General features: G+C 41.1%; 1 long non-coding RNA gene and 1 pseudogene across 1 annotated transcript in view; both read left to right on the top strand.

Annotated features, from left to right (window-relative positions):
- Nucleotides 1-8242, top strand: part of LOC107401282 (uncharacterized) — a 58504-nt gene extending 50262 nt beyond the window's left edge. The window contains exon 7 of the long non-coding RNA XR_006073640.2: nt 7890-8242. This is a non-coding gene — a long non-coding RNA (uncharacterized LOC107401282). The remainder of the gene's footprint in view (nt 1-7889) is intronic.
- An 8030-nt stretch (nt 8243-16272) lies between these two features.
- Nucleotides 16273-20908, top strand: LOC102923611 (forkhead box protein J1-like; annotated as a pseudogene).
- Nucleotides 20909-21902: the final 994 nt, after the last annotated feature.

The following is a 21902-nucleotide window of genomic DNA, read 5'->3' as shown; positions in this document are numbered from 1 at the left end:
TCTCTCTCTCTCTCTCTCTGTGTGTGTGTCTTTCTGTCTCTGTCTCTCTGTCTCTGTCTCTCTTTCTCTCCCTCTGTCTCTGTCTCTGTCTCTCTCTCTCTCACACACACACACAGAGCCAGTGAGGAAGTCTATGGTGACCTTAATCTGCATTGACTTCTTTCTTTTCCTCTGAAGTTTCCAGATGACAACACAAAACATCTGTATGTGTACATGGTAGAGAAAAGCCACAGTGTAATTATTAGCCTCAGGTGAGCTTCGGACCATCCCTCACATTCTCCCTCTAGAGTGCTGACTAAACAGTGGTGGAAGGCTGTTCTGGCCCTCGGAAAAGTGGAGCGCATCTGAGATGCCTGTGGTCTGTAATTATTTGGGGGCTGACAGTTGCTGAACACCATCTCTAACAATACCTGACGCATGTCTTAACACTTTCCTCAGGCAAAGAACAAACTACATTACGACCAGCACAGGAGCCAGAGCTCACTGCCAGCTTCTTAGTCATCGTTCCCAGAGATATAGGGAGAGTGTTCCAGAGCTCCAACTAAGGAAACCAGTCTAAACTCTCAGAATGTCTTACTTACAGCTATAATCACTGCTGCTTAGATTATGGCATTCAGAAAGGGAGGTGATGGGGAGTCTTAGAACCATGGACAAATTCTGAGCTCCTCAGCAAAGTGTCCTGTAAATTCAATATACAATTATCTGGATCACCGTCATCATCATTTCTACCCGCAACAAGTTTGTAGATGTTTGGTGAGAAATAAAAATAATGTTGTGGAATGTGCTTCTCAGAACTGGAAAACATGTGGGCTCTGGAAAGCAGAGGCTTCCTTCTGGCCAAGTCCTCAGGGCCTGTTGACTCACACACTTCCACGGGCAAGTGGTGACACCATCCATTGCATTCTCTACCAGTGCTGTGCCCTGTATTTGGGCCACCTGATGGAGTGCAACTATTATGGCTAATAAGGAATATCTATTCAACTCTAATGAACAGAACAGAGAAATATTCAGAGAGAAAAATTGTTTCTATTATTTCACAGGATTGTGTATTGAAAGAAAGGAGAACATCTCATATAGAAGACTATCGTGATACAGCTTAAGATGAGCAGGGCAAACCTTAATAAGCATGTTCTAATGCTCAGACATGTTTAAACTACATTCTCAATGATGGAGGAGCTGCTGTCAAAGGGAACACCACCAGGAGAGCAGAGACACACACAGTGTCAGGGTGTTGCCAAAGGAAAGAGAAAAACCAGAGAAAGAAAAACCTCAGTGGAGGTTTAGCTGAGGAGGGTGGTAGAGGCCAGAATATCTGTTGCTTTTGTTCAATGTGCCTTGTAAAATGTTAACTAGATTATCCATCTTCCTCTTGTGAGGATATCTACCTTGCTCACTTACCCTTTGTGTGCCTGTATGTGTGCATGAGTTCTGAACCCACATTTACTCAGAAAGATTAATAAGTGCATATGTGGGTTAACTTATGAGCAAGAAGATTTGCAAAGAGCTAATCTAGAATCTAGGATACATTTCTTTTCAGTGACTAAGGAAACTTTCAAAGTGAAACAAACTTCCAGGAGAAAGCATGATGTTAATTATGTTTTATAGCATCTGGCCCAAGACAGAAGGCACACAAGTGCAGCTGAATGAAAGAGTCTAAAAGAAAGGGAGAAGACGATGAAATCTGCTAATAGCATTTATTATGGTCACTAGTAATTATCTTAAAGAGAACCATGCTATTTCCACATTTCTTAACTTGTCCAGTGCTATTATCCTTATATTTTTCAAGCTTTGTGGTATTTGCATAGTTGGTTAATTTGAATTCAGAATGCTTCCTTTATCCCTGTAGGGTTTTATGTTACCTGTGAAATACAAAGCTTTGTACTGTCACAACGTACCAGTTCAAACAAAAGGGAAGATATCAAATAAATAATATCCAAGTAACACATGGAGATATTTACTAAATTGCATCATATTCTCCTTTTTCTGTTTGTGAAGATGAAGGAAACTTCTTTGGTCATCAGATATAGAGGGAACCTGTGGACTATTAGGTTGTAAGAGCTAAAAGGTCTTTTGGGGTTATGGCTTTCTCAGTCTGTATTACAGAATAATTTGGGTCCTGATAATCTATACTCCAGATCTAGCCTGTTCTTAAACCTGAAGTTTAGAGGTTGACCATTGTATTTTCTAAGCTGATCCAAGTGTGAAGAACTATTTAAGCTATAATATGTTCAATGAAACTTCTGTCTGTCTGTCCCCAGAGACCCAAATTTGAATAATGAAACATTATAAATTAGGGTTTAGGCTTGCAAAGTTGCTAGTCTTAAACTGGGCTTCTGGGAGACATGTCTATGGGACTGGGGAGAAGCCTGTAATTACCAGCCTTACTTTAAGTAAGAGGGAACAAGGGAGGATCAAGTGAACACTCTGTGATAGTCAGTTTCCTATTGTTATAACACTGGGAAGAGGCAAGACTTGTGTTGACTAAGTTTTGGAGTTTTAGTTTATGATTGTTCATCCCAGTTGCTTTGGGTCTGCACTAGTACATCCCAGTGGGGGAGCAAAAAACAGGAAGAGAGAGACTCAGCCTCAACTGTTCCCTTGAACATGTCCCACATGACCTATATACCTCCCATTAGGCTCTCCTTCCTATAGATTTTACCACTATAATAGCACCACCTTGGTGAGAAAACATTTATCATATAAACATTTTGGGACAGTGGGCAGTATTCAAACTATGGCAAACATATAACTCCAAAGACTAATAAAAAGCTATTAGAACTAATAAGTTTGCCATACTCAAAGATATAAAACCAACATTAGAAAACCCAGCATTTCTATATGCCAATACCAAATTACCTGAAGTTGAAATCAAGAAAATGACCTCACAATAGATATGAAAATATTGTTTACGAATAAGTTTAACCAAAGACATAAGAGAGCTCTACAATGAAAACCATGGGTGTGGGATACTGAAGAGGACACTAAAAAAGTGGAAAGTGAAAAAACATTCCATGTTCATGGATTGGACATTTGAATATGTTTTGTAAAATTCATGATTAGATTTATTTATTGCTTGTATTTGTGCTGTGTGCAGGAGTGCATATACCATGGCACACATATGGAAGTCAGAGGAGAACTTATAGGAGTCTGTTCTCTCCTTCCACCCAGTGAAATTTTTGAATTTGTTGAGATTGGTGGCAAGAATCTCACTGATCCCAAACTCAGTATGTTTTAAACATTCGTATTATTCAAATTGATCTACATATTAAGTGCAAGCCTTGTCAAAATGCTGATGACATTCTTCTAAGAACTGGGAAATATTCCTAAAAATTGCGTTGAGTCACAAGAATCCAAATTGGCAATGTAATTTTGAGCAAAAATATAAAAATGCATGAATTGCTATTTTCCTTGACTTCAGGATATAGTAAGAAGCTGTAGTCATCAAAAGAACATAGTATTATAAGGAAAAGAGACACAGAGTTAATCAGTAAACACAATAGAGAGTCAAGAAGCAAAGTCACATGTCACCAGCCACTTTCCACTAAAATGTGAAGAGCACACATCAGAGGCAGAAGAATCTTTCTGGTAAATTCAGAATGAAACTGACACTAGTTTTCACCATTCCCAAAATGCAACCCTAACTGGATTCTAGACATAAATATTAGACTAGAATCTATGACATTACTGGAAGAAAACAGGAGAAATGCTGCATGGAAACAGAATGGGGAAATGTTTTTTTTTTTTTTGGGGGGGGGGCAGGTTCCTAAAAGCACAAGAAACAAAACAGAAGCCGGAGAAATGACATCAAACTGAAGTGTTGCTACACAGCCAAGGAAGGAATAATCGAAGTGAAGGGCAACTGTTAGAATCTGATCAAACACTTCCAGTCTATATATTTTCAAGGGGTTAACACATTGGATATAAAAAGAATTGCAGAAACTCAATAGCAAAAATCAAAACCCAAAAAGACCTAGCTAGACATTTCTCAAAAGAAAAAAAACCACTAGCTTCACTAACAACCAGGGAAACAAAAATCCAAACCGTATCCCATTATTAATGACTGTTAATAGAAAGACTTAATATGACAAGGGCTAAAGGGCCGTTTCAAACTCATGATTCAAGTTATAGTTGAACACAAAGTGCTCCTCAGAGCATCATGTATTTGAGCACAGGCCCAAGCCAGTGGTGCTGTTCTTGGTGGTTGTAGTAACTTAAGGATGTGAGGCTCTAGCTGGTAGAAGTGAATCACTGGGGCGGGCCTTGATTATAGCTGCTTTGGGACCTGGTTGCATTCTGCTTTCTGTCTGCTGCTATGAGCAATAAGCCACGGTTGTTGCCATGCCTTCTCCCCCAAGACAACCTGGGAGGCTGTCAAACGATGCGTTCAGGTAAATCCTTATCATTTAATCTGTTTATGTAAGGTATTTTGTCACAGCAAAGTAAAAAGTAATTAATATAAATGGGATTCTATCAATTCCTCCCTACATTAAAAACACAAGTACTATATGATCCAGCAAATATGATCCACGTCCCACAGGAAATGAGATTAGCATGTCACAGAGAAACCCACACTTCCATGTTTATAGCAATATTGTTCACAGTAGCCAAGCAATGGAAATAATCTTAAGTATCCATCAAATGATTAATGGATTTGCTGAATGTGGCACATGCCTCAATAGAATTCTATTCAACCACATGGCAGATAGAATCTTTTCACATGTGACAACATGAATGGAATTGGTGGTCATTACACTAAGTGAAGTAAGTCAAGCAGAGAGGAACAACTACTGCATGCTCTCACACATTTATAGAATCTAGAACAGTCAGTCTTGTAGAAATCGAGAGTACATTTGTGGTTAGCCAAGCTGGAGGAGCATGGAGCTGGAAGAAGACAGTATAAAGAAAAGTTGATTATCGATTAGGCAAGTCACAATTAGAGGGATTAGATATTCCAGTGTGATGTTGTACAGGGGAGTATCAAGAATATATGGTGTATTTCAAACAGCTGAAAAGAATGTTACCATAAGGGAATGATAGACATTTGAGGCAATAAAGATATTTAACCCAATTTAAATATCACATAATATATACATATCCTGAAATATTAGGTGGTACTGTTGCTGTTTTTTTACTCTTTGTCTCTTTGCAGGCCTGCCACCCAGCTCCCAAATAAATCACACATGGAGGCTTATTCTTAATTATAAATGCCTGGACTTAGCTTGCCTTGTTGCTAGCCAGCTTTACTGAACTTATCCAGTCTATCTTTTGCCTCTAGGCTTTTCCCATTCTCTTACTTCTGTAAATCTTACTCTTACTCCATGGCTTGCTGTGTGGCTGGGTGGCTGGCTCCTGTACTCCTCCTCTTTCTCTGGCTACTTCTCCTTCTTTCCTAGATTTCTCCTTCTATATATTCTCTCTACCTGCCAGCCCTGCTTATCCTTTCTCTTCCCTTGCGATTGGCCACTCAGTTCTGTATTAGACCATTAGATGTTAACTTTACAGAGTTAAACAAATGCAACATAAACAAAAATAGCACACTTCAAATGATAGTCTACAGCAGGTGCCTATGAAAGCATGTATTTTTAATAACTTTAGATATCAATTAAAATAAACATAATTAAAGAATAAATTTCAAATGTGTGCTAGTCCTGATCTTGATGTCTGAGGATGTGATGGTGGAGTTATTCCACTGGAGTTGTCTCTTCTTGGTACTGGAGGGTGTGTCTCTGGTGAATGAGCTGTACCTGCTCCAGGGATCAGCAGTCACACACCCTCACCATTCTAGGGGGTAAAATCCCAGGGGAGGAAACTGGCAGCAGACCAGCTCCTAAAGGGCACCGACCAGAAGGTCTGCTCAAAGGGGCAAGGAGAATCCAACAGCAGCTCAGATTAGTCATGGGAGTTGCAAGAGAAGGGACCTTGCTTTGGTTGACCAGCACTTGGTAAATATTTAAAGACACTCTCAAAGGAGCCTGCATAAACATGTGGGAGGAAATATCACCTACCTCCAACAGCTGGGCCATTCCCACTGTGACCCTTCTCTCTGTGGCTGGAGCTAAAGCCTTGGCAATGAGCAGAAGATGGTGCACTTAGAAAGGGTGAGATCACCCGAGAAGCTCAGGTTTCCAGCCCAGGTGTGGGGCACAGTTTCCAACAGGATAAAGTTCAGTGTCTGTATGTTCTCTGAAAGGCTGTTAGGAACCATTGAACAGCACTGCTCTCGTGATGGAACAGGGCCCAGGAGCCTGTCCTAGATGTCAGGTGCCCTCAGTGACAGAAAGAACAGAAGCCGCATGAGTGTGTAACATGTTGAGGTAAAATGCAACTAAGCATGATGGTAGCTGATTTTCTCTGCTTCTGTTTTGGGTTTATTTTTGTCTCAGAAGACACAAACAAATGATTTATTAATTTTCTGTATTCAAAGATTTGAGGAGAACGCTCGTAGGATCCTGAGAACTCCTTATTCAGGAGCCAAATCTTCTCAGTGCTCCAGCTTTCCTGGGCCATGGTAGAGTTCTTCCTCTCCCCTAAGTGGAGTCTTGTACTGGGAGTGAAAGAGCACAGGGAGGATGTTCCTGCCACCCACTGTCACCCCCACCACACTTATGAATGAAGAATGCCTAAAAAAGCAAAACAAAACCACACATTAAAATGTAAACCAGTTTCCTTTCCAATATCAATGCCAAAGATTCATATTTGAATTAGATACATCCTACAGAAAGAACTAAAGGTTAATGGTTCATTTGGTATTTCCCAATGACCAAAAAGATGACATTGGAAAAGTCCCTTACATTCCAGCTTATTGATTTGCTTTAACTGTAGAGCAAGAAGCTGGGCAGCCTTAAATTCCTAAACTATTAAGTTGAGTTCTGTGCATGTGCTTCAGTATTATCCACAACCCAAGGTTTCTTCCTGAAGGGTGTGACCACAGACAGGGAAACAGACACATGCTCAAACAATATTGGGATAAACCAGAAGAAGTTATGTAACAAGAAAGTCTATATTGACTTCAAAAAACATTTTTTGAGGACAGTGGGAGAGTAGTTCAGTTGTGGAGGGTTTGTTCAGCATGCATAAGGCCCTGGATTCAATACCTCGCATTACAAAGCAACACACACACTAACAAAACCACTTAGTTGAACAAGAGAATGAATAAGTGAAATGTAATGCAAAGGAAGGTGTAAGTAAGCCCTTCCAGTTCCCAAATTTCAATGTCACACTGACCTTCATTCAGTCTCAGAGAGCTAGAGACAGGAACATTTGCTGGCAAAGCAGGGTGGACAAGAAGAAGGAGAAAATGATGTTCAAAAAAGGGATATCCAGACAGATGGAAGTGAAAACTGCATTTACTTCCCAAACGTCCTAATGTTTTCACTTAGTTCGATGTCACTGAACTCTAAATTGCTTATTGTATTCGTTCCTTAAATACTGATTGTGTTTGGAGAGTCCATTAAAAGTCACAGCGTTTGAAACAATGGAGTTGAAACTAAATCAAGATTTGATAATTTTCACCTGCAAAAGAAAATTAAACAGAACCCGTGGATAAAAGATTCTGTGAGAGAACAGAGAGGCTCAAAGAGGCGATGCATAGAGTGGGTGAACTGAGGGAGTAGGAGACTGTCACCTTGAGTTTCCCAAGAACACTAATTTCAACCATGTGCATGTCACAGAAAGTCCCCGAGGTTGGTCTGATTTGCATATAAGTACTAAGCAAGGAATGAGGGTTGAGAGTCGAATAAAGCTTCTTTAGGGCATGGAGAGTATGTAACTGGAGGGTGAGATGGAGCAATGCATGCAGACAGCAGTAAGAGAATGAAGGACTGTACAGTGCCCAGCCCTGAAGGGGACACTAATGGGACACTACTATCACCCCTCTCTCTTTCCACCAGGATCTTCATCATGAAGAGAGCAGAAAGAATGGAAGAGCCAGGAATGGTCAATGACATCAATGAAACACTAGTTCCAAGAGCAGCAGGGAGAAGAACTTACGAACTCATGGGGATTGTGAACATACTCCACCCAGAAAAAAATCCAGCCCAGAGCTGGGAAAGTTGGACAGGAAATCCTACCACCATCTGAGGAGCTACCGGCATTTGATTGTAGTTGGGAGAGTGAGAGTCAGGTTTTGTTTGTTTGTTTGTTTGTTTTGTTTTGTTTTAATGATGTGACCTCTCAAAGGTTGACTACATACCAGGCCAGGGCCCACTCCTAATACTAACTGGGCAACTCAGACGGGACTCAACAGGGGAAGAAAAATAAGGAGGAGGAGGAGGAGGAGGAGGAGGAGGAGGAGGAGGAGGAGGAGGAGGAGGAGGAGGAGGGGAAGTGGGGAGGGAGGCAGGGAGGAGGAGGAGGAGTGGAAGTGGGGAAGGAGGCAGGGAGGAGGAAGAAGAAATCTCAAGTTGAATGGGAAGGGATGGGAAGGTCAAGAGCATTTTAATGGTAGGTAGGACTTGAAGAATTGAAAGGAAAATGAGTATGTTCAAAATATGTTATATTGGTGGAGCATTGGTAGTGTAGTAGGAGCATGACTGCCTTCCAAAATACATTGCATGAAATTCTCAAAGAAAAATAAAGTATATTTTAATGTAACCTTTTAACAAAATGTTATGTCATCACTATTTTAATCATTATTCTGTTTAGTTGTATTTAACTAGCCCTCCCAACCTTGAGATTGTAGCATTTCGCTATTGTAAGAGTGTGATGTGTACTTTGGGAGTTGACAGAGGGAGAGATTTGGAGGGAGAATAGATTTAAGATCAGTGTTGTGGACACTTAAAACCTGGAGAAATTCTCTTCACACTTTTCATAAATTATTGTTACCTCCCTAAAAGATGTTTGAAAAACTTCCTTAGGTTTTAAAGCCTTTGAAGTAGACAGCTGTGATTTCTGTTGAATGTAAATGTGTGTAGAACCTGTTGTTCGTGGCAGATCTTAAATAAATATTTCTTCAAATTAAACCGTGACATTAATTTGAGCAATGTTCTTCATGGTATCAAAGTACTGTGACTTGATGTTTTCTCTCTCTCTTTTATTATTTGTGAAAAAAAATAGCTTTAGACTCAGTGTTTTGGACATATGCAATTCCACTATAAGCTCTGATAAAGTTTTATGTTGGCAGGAGAAATGGAAGATGCTATCTGGCAGGATTTTAAAAAGATAAAGGAGGTCTTATTCCCCTCTCTCAAGTAGAGTTCATACAGCTCTTAGCACCACGCAAATGAGAGTTATATCAGTAGGACCAGGAGTTACTCAGGGGCAGTAGTGCATGTCGTACCTCTGTGATCATGAGAAGCCCATGCCTCGAGGGATGGCAGATGTAGCCATTTATTAATTCTAGCATTTTATTTTTGGTGTGTACAGCTAATCATTTCTTTATTTAAAAAAAAGAGCAACAATGTATAAGTCCTTTTGCATGAATCAGGTTAATGAAATGACCTACTCTTCATCTTTAAAATTTTAGATGTACCCAATATTTCTTAAAACATATATTCAATATTTAAATGATTCCTATTCTTTAAGATTATTTCATCCTAGTTTTCTCTTTTCTATCTGTTTTTTGGTCCTTTTATTCTCATCTGAATTTCACATATGAGCCAATTAGGCAAAAGATATTAAATTAACTGATTTTATAAATTAATTGATTTTGTTATTTATTTAACAAAAATCATACTTAGGCCACAGGCCAATTACAGTCTTCTGTATAATTTATGACTGTGGGTATTAGACTTGTAGATTCATTGATAAGTTTATGGCATATTTATGAGCCAAAAATACCATATGATTTTTATATTAGAGATCATCTGGCTTGCTTATACTGATAAGAGAGCAAAGAAGGCATGGATTTCTTTTGACACCGGATACTTTAATCTCTTGAGGATGAATTTTCTGCTTAAAGATGTGGTTGATATGTGTTTGCTTTCACAGCACTACTGCTGGACTACTCCCCAAACTGAATTAAGATAGATGATTGACAGAGTGACAGATGGTAATTTCCATTTTAGCTGAGGTCCTGATAAAACCGATGCCAACTGTATCTGTGTTCTAAAAAGAGGTATGGAGCCATCTGCATGGGTCCTTTGAAATGAGTACTGAGTGAAAAGGAGGTGCTCTCCTTAGACCTCAGATGCAAGGGAGGGGCTCACAAACTCTTCAGAGGATGGGAGACACTGCATAGATGTATTCACTTCATGCCTGGGATGACTCAAAGTTCATCATCAGGCTGAGGAACTGTGGCTGTAAGCACCACATCTCAGAGTTATGCTGCCCTGAGCCAGGGCATCATCCTTTAGTTCCTTGTTTTTCTATCACTGAGAAAACTGTATTTAAAAAGGAAAGATGCTCAGCCATCAAAGACTAGGCTCACACCAAAAAACTATGAAGAAGGAAAGATTGCCTTCATCTCATGATTTCAGAGATTTCGATCCATAGCCTCTTGGCCTCGTTCCTCCAAGCTGTGGTGAAGTAGCATAGCACAGTGGAAGTGTGTGGTAGAGCCGTACTGCTCACTTCATAGTGGTTAGGAAGAAAAGGGGAAGGAGATGAAGAGAGAAAGAAAGAGCACTTTTATAAAAATCATTTCTCCCAAACCACTATGATCTGTGTCTATAGATGTATTAATTAATTAATTATTAATCCACTTTTGAGATTGAAGCCCTCATGATTTCCCCACCCACAAAGGTGCTGCTCAACACGGCTGAATTGGGAGCCTGATCTTCAGTACACGAACATTGGAGGATACTTGGGATCTATGCCAAAGCAGCTCAAAGCACTTAGTTTCGTTCTGAGCTTTTTTACTGACTTGTGATTTATTTAAGAGAAGATTGTTTCCTTTCCAAATATTTGGGGACTTTTTCCAGGGGCCTCTACAGTTGTTTATTTCTAAGTTAATTCCTCTGTAGCCAGAGAAGTTCCTCTGATGGTCTGACCCCTCTTTAGCTGTCAGGGTCTTCTCACTCCACAATGGCCCAGAAGCTCCTTAGGGAGTGAGATGCAGCTTTTACAGGCACTGTTTCATCCCTTACCTTGCAGGGATTGCTGCCCTTTGTTGCCCTGTGTCTTCAGAATCTTGCTTTATACAACCTATTTCCAGTTCTTTCAGACAGGAAGGTAAATCTGTTGCTTGCTCCTCTTTCTTGCTTAAAAGCTCACACTTACTTCTAAGGTTTACCACACTTTTTATGTACTTATGTGGAAGTTTGTACACCTGGGTACTTTACTCAGGTCTATGTTTACACACAACATAGTAAGAAGTCGATGGAAAGTAGATGAACTATGTGTTTCCATGTTATCTTTCAGAAAGAACCCAGAGTTTATGAGAAAATAGTGGAATTTATTAAAGATACAGCATTAGAACATCAAATAATAATAATAACAATAATAATTAATAAAGACATGTCCCTAAGTTTGATGCTGATTGACCATAGAAATAAAGTGGTAAAATATGATTTCATACAGAGACACAAGACATCTAGGATTCAAGGTTCTGCACTCCACTGGAAGATACTGACAAGTGATTTAACCCATCTAAAATACTAATGAAAAAATAGCTGGTGAATCTGTAGTAATTTTCTGGACACTATTCACAGAGATTCTGGTTAAATAGGTTTGAGATAAGACTCTAAATCTCTAGTTTTTTGAAACTCTGTTCAGGTTGTATTGACATAAAATTGATTTGAAGATCCACTGATGCTCTGACTTCTTACTCTGCTTTTTGGGTGTAGACATGCTTGTTTCTAGCCATGGTAGTCATCATTTGGTTGACAGGGTTGACAGTGGATGTGTATTGTGCCAGTCACTTTGTTTATGAATCAGAGGTGCATCCTTGAACCCAACAGTTTTGCACAGTCGTTCTTACTGCACTCATTTTTTTTTTTCTCCAAGAAAGTTGCCATTTCTTTCTTGCCTAGTAATTTTCCTAAGGCCACCTGGGGAATCCTCCTGGATAGCCATGGACTTAGATTTTGTTTGCAGTCCTGAACCAAAGTGATAGCTGTCAACAATACTCTGTACAGACTCAGGATTTTTATGATATTGGCTGACTGGAGTCAAGTTTGTGAAAGGGATTATAAGAAGTGATCTTCTAAGTTTTATCAAAGAGAACCAAGAAGAGACATTCTTGGGTGATTTTGAGATCCCAGTACTTCATAGAGCACTTATACATTTGTTCCAGCGAGGTTTCCTGAGCTGGGGTCATGATGGGGATTTGCCTACAGTCTAGTGACACAAGGGAATGTGTATGTCTGTGCTCTTTCCTGTCATCTTTAACAGTGTGCTGGCCTTCGTCCTTGGGTAACTTTTGTGCACTTACAGTTGTCAGCGTCTCCCCTCCTATCCACTTCCACTGACCACCCTTTTATCCTTCTTATTCATGTCTTCCATTATTTTGTCACTCAAAGCAGCAGGGCTTCCCACCAGGCACATAGGTCTCATTTTCAACCTCAAAACACTTATTGAGAACAGGTGGAGTTGTGAAGCGCATGGATGACTATTGTATGGATCAGACAACTTCCAATCCTGTGAATCAGCTACATTAGAAAATAAGAGTCAGGGGTTCCACCCATATCCTAAGGAAGAATAACAGTTAACAAAATGTAAAAGTTTCCATCTTAGTTAGATTTTCAAAAGAGAAATCCTTGTGCTTGAGTACTGTGGGGGGAGACCTCAGTCTGTGGTTACTAATTTAAATTCTATCCGTCCTTCCCTTTCCCACCCAACCGCCTTTGTCTTCTTTCCCTGTTTTTAATTGGTGCTTTCTGCAAACTTGAGCTGATCTGAATGGAAGTACAAAGTGAAATTAACCAAGTCCCTTGGAAGATGTCAGGGTAGCAATACGTTAGGAAGCTTGTTAATTCCTCTTTTCTCTCTTCCTCCTTGCTCTGCTCTCAGGCTTCCCTGGGAACCCCAGGAGAAGGAGAATTAAGAAAGCCCTGAAGCTGAATGCTACAGCCTTTCCAGGGAATTGGCTAATTTCATCTTCCTGCACCATTTGGAGCAGCTGGGGGTACTGGTCTTGGGGGAAATAATAGGATGCAATGCTTATAACCCTTTACATTCTTAAATGAAATTGTGCCCAGTTTACTTATCAAACTAAAAGATAAATGGTGTTCACCACATGCCTCCTCTACCCCTGCTTGTACACTGTGATCTTAAAAATTGTATTTCTTCTTCAGTGTTGACTTGGTAAGCCAGTTAGAACTTCCCAGATTAGTTTTTTTTTTTTTAATTCTAAACATGTACTGAATAGACTGTTTTCACCATTTCCAATGACCATGTTTATCAACGATGAACAAATCTTTTCTTCCTTTAGTTCCAGTCCCGACTTGAGTGTTTCCTGGCTTCTGCCTTCCACAGGCCATTCAAAATCCTAAATACTTTCTTTGGTTAGGAACTTTAGCCATGGTTCTAGTACAAAAGTGTTTTGCCATCATGCATGATCCTGTCCATTACCTAGAGGGCATCCTGGGAAGAAATCAGATGGCCACTGCCAACTCTCACAATCCTTTCATTACTGACTTCCCTTAACACTTCTGCAACATGTGTATGTATCTGAATTTATAAGCCATTCTTTTTCTAGGTTAATAAATTCATTAAACATTAACCACCTAAAACTGTATTCTGGGTGTGTCCCACTATCAGTTTCTTTACATTCTGAGCCATAACCTTTTAACTGTTCTTAATTCATTTCAGAAATGTTTGAATGATGGAGCTTTGTCTTTTGATCTTTGGTTACTACATTTCCTGAATTCTCACTTGTGGGGAAATTTATAAAGATTCTCCACAGAGAAGGGTGTAATGTAGTATGTGCCATGATCCCAGCACTTGAGCAGCAGAAGCAGGAGGTTACAGTCAGGAGTTTATGGTCATCCTCCTCTACATAAAGAGTCAGTCATTCTAGACAACTTGGGTCCCTGCCTAAAAAAAATAAAACAATACAAAACAAATTAAACAAAGAAAAAAACAATCACTCAGAGTCTTGCATCAATTACTTTTTAGTCTAAGTATGCCCCTCCAGTTAGTTTCAAAGGGAACAAACTTGAGATTGTTTGCAAATATTAATGTTAAAAAAAAATCAGCATTTAAAGTGACTCTCAGATTACCCACAGGCATTCAGGACCAGCAGAGGCAGATGCGTCATTTTGATGTTAATTTATACATCTTCCTGTGCATCATCAAATGCTGTGGAGTACTATTGTGTAATGAATGTATTAAAAAGAAAACATTGTGGAGGATTCTTTTTAAAGATCATAGAAAACTCTGGTTTTGGCATCAGAGCCCCTGACAAGTGAATCTGTTCTCATTATCTCGACATCTACCTTGGCTTGTAAAATTCCTGCAGGTTTATGATGCAGCAGGATACCCTTCACTACCTGCTCTCCTGCTTCCACATAAAGCTGCCACTTACATTAAAAGCAAGCCTGATAAGATTGTCTTAAAGATCCAATTCATTTGAAGAGAACATTGCTGCAGACACTAATGTCCTTTTGCTGCAGCTCTCCTCTGCCTGAGTTAGAATATTATGCTTCCAAGTTAGAAAGATGTGGTGCAGATGTATTTATATGCACAAAATCAGCACTCTTTCCTACAGGGTTAGAACCTTAAATATCAAGATATCAATTTTAATATGACTGGCAAAAAAGTGCTGTTTTTGCACTTTATCAAATGAGGCCATAGACTTTAACCATCTACTATACCATCCTTAGTAAATGGACAATAAGAAGAATAATAAACCATGGTTCATTTTAGATGTTAACCCACATCCAAATACCTGAATGACCTTCTCTCAAAGCTGTTTTAAATAAATGATGTATAAAATAGACACCAAGAGAGCCGTAAATGGCCAAGGTGATATTTGAGGCCTTGTGGGAGGCACTCATTTCCAACATTCCATGCTCTGTCACCTCTAATGATCTTTGGCTCTTCATTTAGCTGCAAGTTGGCTTTTTAATGAACAAATGCCTTAACCAGCCTAGATGGCATTCTTATTATGGTCATATATTTTGAAGCTGTGATGGGGAAGAAATTGATTAAAGACAGTATACTACAAGTAAGAGAATCCCTGAGAAATGGAGGACAGCTGTGCCCCCATGGAGTGATGATAAACTTGTTGCTTCTGGTCATGACTGTCAGTTGGTGAATTAAAGCTGATAATGTTGACACTGTGAATCTCTAGTATTTTTTTCAGATAAAAGTCTGAATAATGGATATACAATCCAACACACTGTGTGTGTGAGAGGGGGGGGAGGGAGAGAGAGGGAGAGCGAGAGCGAGAGAGAGAGCGAGAGAGCGAGAGCGAGAGCGAGAGCGAGAGAGAGAGAGAGAGAGAGAGAGAGAGAGAGAGAGAGAGAGAGAGAGAGAGAGAGATTTCCTGGGGTTATAAAACAGTGTGACAGCCTTTGGAGGTGTTCTGGGAAGTTGAACACCAAATGAGCTGCTCCCAAGCTTTTCAGAATGTCTTGACTCTTATAGCTAGGGGAGAAGAGCAAAGAATCCTCCTTTAACAATGTCTTAGCTATTGTCTGTGCTGGAAAACTATTCCCAATGAGGTAGTCCTGGGGGGGTTAGCTCATCCTTGTTTCACAAGCTTTAGGAGGCTGTAGAGATCCTGGAATGGTCACACATAAATGGTGGGGGCAGCATCGTGACTTTTTAAGTCCAGTGCTGTGAGGGGCTGCTGTGATCTCTCTGTCTTGATTGACTTGAGCCATATTGCAAAGGGATACTTGGTTTTCTGTGGTGGTTAATCCTGGCTTGTAAATAGCCCTACTCCATATGGAAGTGTCTTTTCTTTACATTTAAAACACCAATGAGAAGCCTGATTTATGTTAGCTCCTACAACTGGAAACTGCATTTAATAACACTTGGGCTTTAAAGATAGCCTCATACCATTTTAAACTATCATGTGCCAATAGCATAGCTCCAATTATGCCTAGAGAGCTTGCTGGTTTTTTTTTATTATTATTATCAAACAGAAATGCGGCTCTCTGCTTTCACCGCTGTGTCAGACAGACAGAGGGACTAAGCTCTGAGCTTGAAATAAAGGCTCTTTGCTTTTATATGTGGGGAAAAAAAACCAGAGATGCTTGTCGTTATACAACATGGGGATGACAGACTAGTCAAAAGGCGTAAGTGGCATATTTTATTGAACACATGACTTACATATTACATAAATATAAAATGGACTTATCTGTACATTTACAACATATTAGTTTCACTTGGTTGCAGCATCTTCTTGATTTATTTTTTAATTTGCATATGTGTTTATTTGCTCACATGACCGGAGGTAAGTCAGGTAGTATCTAAACATTCTTTTCCATGTAGAAGACTCAAGCTCCAAATAGCATTCACTATACTAGTTTACGTAACTATCTCAGCTTCAAGGAGCGTTCATAATACTACTTACGTTACTGTTCCAGAGTCTTGCCATTTTGTTGCTTTACAGCACATCATGAGTAGTTGGGGATGGCTTAGCCATGAACTTTAGTGTACATTCTGCTTTGTGTTTTTAACCCCTGCCATTGGGAAGATGAAGTCAGAGATCTTTCAAAGGCATTGGGTAAGTCACACTTGAATATGTCTTAATGTGTTAATCTGTCACTTAATACTTAATCTTAATATGTTACTGTTCTATGAACTTTTCCCTGGGAGACATGACACATGCATGTACTCATGCCAGATATGGAAGTCACCACAGACCAACAAAGAGCTTAGTGGGATTACTAGCAAAGTGTGGGTAAGGGGCTTCTTACAGGAGCAGCTGTATCATTAAAAAGCCCTTCCCAACATAGGCAATGACTCAAAAATTGCAACCTTGAGCTCTCTGCATGGATTTAAGCAGATGAACAGGTCCAAGAGTCTCCTCTAGACAGTTCAGTTCATCAGTAGTTGTTTACTGTTTCTATAACTTTGGAGAAGGGCCCTGTGAATCTTTTAGATTTCAGCTTTCCCAGAAATGTGAAGTTTGTTTAGTTCCTGAGTCTCATGTGATGCTTCCCCTCTTCTCCCCAGCTTTCCTGGAAGTGATATTTCAATTCAGAAGAAATGGCTATGCAACTATTACTTTAATAGAACATTGCATTCTGTAATTTATATTGAACAGAGTTTACTGGCTCACCCTTCTGGAGGTTAGGAGCACGAAGATTAAGGAACTGACATCTGGTGGAGGCCTCCTTACAACATTATCCCATGGTAGAATAGAAAAGGGAGACAAAAAGATTCAGAAACTACACTCATATTCTCAAACATTGTCATGATCAACGTTAATCCACTCGTGAGGGTAGAGTATTTGTGACATTATCACCACCATTGGGTACCACTATGCAACACTTTTTACTGTGAATTAAGTTTCCCAGTAACATGTTTTTGGGAAAGATTCATGGGAAATATAGCAGAAGGGAACATTTAAAGAGAATTTGATTATGGTGATATTTTATTTGTACTAAAATGCTATTTGTATGTTAATAAATAAAGTTGCCTGGGGTCAGAGCTATTAGCAAGCCATAGGAAAGCTGGGTGGTGGTGGTGCATGCCTTTAATCCCAGCACCTGGTAGGCAGAGCTAGGTAGATCTCTATGTGTTCAAGGATACAGCCAGCATTGGAGCACATGCCTTTAATCTCAATACCAACCATAGAAGACCCGGAGGTCTGTACAGATAGGCAGTGACGAGGCGGTCATGTGGTTGGGTTTACAACCAAAGAGAAGGCAGAACAGAAAGTCTATATAAAGACAGACACACAGGAAATAGGTCTCTTTCAAAGAGGTAGGACCACCTTGAGAGGAAGGGTAAGGTTTTTAGCTCTTAGCTCTGACCTCTTGGCTTTCTTCTTTGCATTGGTTCTGTGTTTCTTATTTAATAAGACGGTTGGTTATATCTACATTTGATTTTTAAATTTTGTATATGAGTTCTTTCTTTCTTATTATTGACCAGAACTATGTTGCCAGGTGAAACGACTCTTGAATATCAACAGTATTTTGTCTTGTCTTGTTGTCATGGGAGATCAGAAGATTTGTGATTTGTAAAAAGTAACTAGGGAGAGCCTTGAAAAAGATGAGATAGATTTGAAGATATGCTTTGAAATGCTCACCTGCAGGAATGCTTAGAGAACGGGGTAAATAATTCCTCCTCAAATTGTTCTGAAGACAGAGCAGGTGTCCTCAAGAAATGTGGAGTAGGGTTATGGCAGGGAGATTGGCCTAAACATGAGTCATTACTCTCCTTTGGTATTGACCGATGTGCTTACTATACTATCTTAGATATAACAAAAGTCACCTTTTGCTTTTATTTGGCCATACCTACCATTGTTTTAGTTATAAGAAAGAAAACTATTCAGATTATTTTACCTCCTTACATTCAGAATATTTATGTTATCTAACCTTAAAAAATAGTGCCAAGTTCTCAGGGGCTTCCAACAGTCTACATTTTTTTCAGTGTGGACTGTAGGAGCGATGTGACTGTCCTCTCAAGAGCTAGACAAAAGGAAAAGGCTCATTTGAGTCTGAAGCAGAAAGAAAGAGCATTGGCAGAGATGTAAAGTGGCCACACTGTAGATATTCCTTCTCAGAACTGGAAGAAGATGGTCAGTTGTGGGCCCTAAATGTCAGACTTCATTAGCCACATCCAGATAACTCATTAAAAATGCAGTTTTTCAATGCCGCATTGCTTCTGTGCATCCACAGACTTGCTTCTGATGTGGTAGATTCAAAGTGGGGACCAGGCACCTGCTTCCAAAGAATCACCCCAGAAACCCGCAGCGGGAAACTAGCCCAGATTATCTCTGTCCCACGATCTTTCATCATAATTTGCTGGAAAGTCATGGGTGTGAGAAAGTGTCTGGGAAAATAAATATTTTTCATAAAATCTCAATCCTTAATTTTTGGTATTTCCTAGAATGATTCATTGTCATTATCCAAAAATTATGATAGTTTAACATCTGTTTTCTTCCCTCTTCTCATAATAAGAGGAAAACATGAAAATATTGCATATCCAGTTACATTATAACTGTTGGATATTACCAACAGGGAGAGTTTTCTTGTAGATATTCTACTTTTAAGAACTGGAGAGAATAGAAGAGTGGGGACCTTCAGAATCTACAGGATCCCTATGGACCCCTTACCACCACTTCAGGGTGGATGGTTGTCAGAAAAGATAATCCTGGTGGCCTCAGTGACGTTGAGATTTCATAACTGGGATAGTGTGGAGGATCAATATATAATGGGGAGAGGAGGTGGCAAAGAGAGGGAAGAGGGAAATGATAAGGAAAGGGGGGACAGTGTAAGATGTCTCTCAGGATGGAGTTGTACTGACTGACTTCTCCCTTTATTGTTGTTTGATGTGATGCTAACCCAGCACCTTGAGATTAGGAGGGACGAACTTTCAGTCCAGAAATCACTGAACAAACAACAATTGCTTCAGTGCACATCTGTTACTGGACTCAGACAGCAAACTATGTAAGTGTGTTGCCTGTGTGTCTTGCTGTGATGACTACGTGTGGCATTTAACAAATGGAAAGAGGAAACTGTGCAATAGATGCAAGAGTAGCATAGAAATACGAAGTCACAAGGCTGACTGGGGAGATGTGGAGAGAGTTGAAAGACAGACATTGTTGTCACTTGAGAATTACTTAATATGAGTCCCAGAGGAGTCACCAAAAGGAAAGTTGACATAAATGAAAATAAGGAGTTGAAGATATCCCGGAGAAAGTGACCCTGGCTAAGAAACTTCACACTAAAATCTCCTGAAGTTATTTCAAGACCAACAATAAAACGCTGCAAGCTTACTCATAGGCTAAGATCTTATGTACATTGTTAGTTGTATGATAGTAATCAGGTATGACTCAGACTTTTTTATTTTTTTGAGACAGGGTCTCCTTATGTAGTCCGGGCTGGCCTGGAACTCTCTGTTTAGGTCCGCTGGCCCTCACACAGAGATCCACTTGCCTCTGCTTCCTGGGTGCTGGAATTAAAGGCGCCCACACTGCCCTACTCATTTGCCATTCTCATCTATCTGCATGGCCAGACAAGCTAGCTGGACCACCACGATCACTCTGTCAATCATCTACGAGTGGGTCCCGAACAACTTCTGCTACTTCCGTCATGCGGACCCCACCTGGCCGAGTTCCATCTGCCACAACCCGTCCCTCAAACAAGTGCTACATCCAAGTGCCTTGAGAGATGGACCAACCTGGCAAGAGGCGGGGGTGGGTGGGGGTGGGTGGGGGTGGGTGGGGGGGGTGGGGGTGTGCTTCTGTCACATTGACCTTCAGTATGTAGAGCACCTGCTTAGCTTAGCTGGGCCTTTAAGAAGCAGAGGCTATCCCCAGTTCACCACCACCCTCCTTTTGCCCGCCAGGCCTCACAGGACTCCAGCAGTGCTCTCTGAGTTGACTATGAACAACTTTGACTATGAACACCGAGGCCCAGCCCCTGTTGCAGGAGTTTGAGGAGGCCATGGGGGAGTGGGCTGGGAGCACAGGAGAGGGCAGGCTGGGACATAAGCACCAGCAGCCACTGCCTAAAAGGGTTGCCAAGGTCCTGCTGATCCAGGAGGAGCAGGGTGAGCTAAAAATATCTCAAAGGCAACTTTGACTGGGAGGCCATCTTCCATGCTGGCATTCTGGTTGAGGAACTAAGCTCACCAGAGGCCCGAAGGCTAAGTCCTTCACCAAGCTTGCCTCGTATGGAGACATGGACCTTAGTGCCCTGCTATCTGGGGACCTCCAGTGGAGCAGGCTGTTGACAGCTCGGATTTTAGTGAGACCTTCCTGGCCACATCCTTCCTCCAGCATCCCTGAGATGAGAAAGTTAGTAGATGCCTGTCCTCAGAGCTCTTTTTTGAAGCAGAGGGTGCCACACTGGCCACTGATCTGTAGGACCAGGCCAGCGTGGATGCCTTCTTGTGTGAGGTCTAGCTCCACCCTATCTCCAGACAGTGCCCAAGTCAGGGCCCAGAACTGTACCCCAAGACAGTCCTGCGAACATTTCTGCAGCCAGATGAGGGCCGGGTCAGGTTTCTGAAGGCTGGTTCCATGAGATCATACTGCTGCCAGCCAGGGATGTCCTCATATCCAAGCCCAAGGGGGCCTAGGGGCTTAGGACCAGAACCGCTGCCTCTCCCTCATCAGCAATCTCCATGCACACAGCGTTTCATTGACTCATGCTCCCCTAAGATCAAGACCTGGCAAAATCACCACCGACCTTACACCCACCCTACCCCCGCCTGACCCCTGCACTGTGAGACCTGAGTCCTGGAGGGGTTCTGCCAGGTTAGGGAGGAACGGAAGAGGGCCTTCATCAAAGCTCGGCTTCATCTTCATCTCACCCACTTCTGCTGCTTCCTCTGGTCCTTACCCAGAGAAAGCTCCCAGGTACAGCAAATGCTAATTGGATGACAGCCAGTTAACTCCCAGGATTTCCCTCCTGGAGGAGCTTCCTCAGGAGCCCCAGCAGCCTTGGCGAGGGAGGATGGTGGCTGGATACAGGGGGAAGGGAATAGAGAGAGAAATCAGAAACGGGGAGGGGGCAGCAAGGGGCGGCAAGATGGTCTCTATGAGCCGGGCGGTGGTGGCGCACGCCTTTAATCCCAGCACTTGGGAGGCAGAGCCAGGCGGATCTCTGTGAGTTCGAGGCCACCAGCCTGGGCTACCAAGTGAGTTCCAGGAAAGGCGCAAAGCTACACAGAGAAACCCTGTCTCGAAAAAACCAAAAACCAAAAAAAAAAAAAAAAAAAAAAAAAAAAAGATGGTTTCTATGGCCTCTGGGGTTTTTCCTGACCCCATGACCTGCATAGAGGAGGCCACAAACCTTTGAGCCTGTCTTGAGGCTGAGAACAACAGGAATTGGAGGTTTGGGGTGGTTGGGGAAGGGACAGCGAAGTTGTTCGATTCTGGGGAGAGACTAACATGG

Source organism: Peromyscus maniculatus, chromosome 6 (genome assembly GCF_049852395.1).
Source record: "Peromyscus maniculatus bairdii isolate BWxNUB_F1_BW_parent chromosome 6, HU_Pman_BW_mat_3.1, whole genome shotgun sequence".
In the NCBI taxonomy this organism is placed as follows: Eukaryota; Metazoa; Chordata; class Mammalia; order Rodentia; family Cricetidae; genus Peromyscus; species Peromyscus maniculatus.
This window is presented reverse-complemented; position numbering and strand designations above follow the sequence as displayed.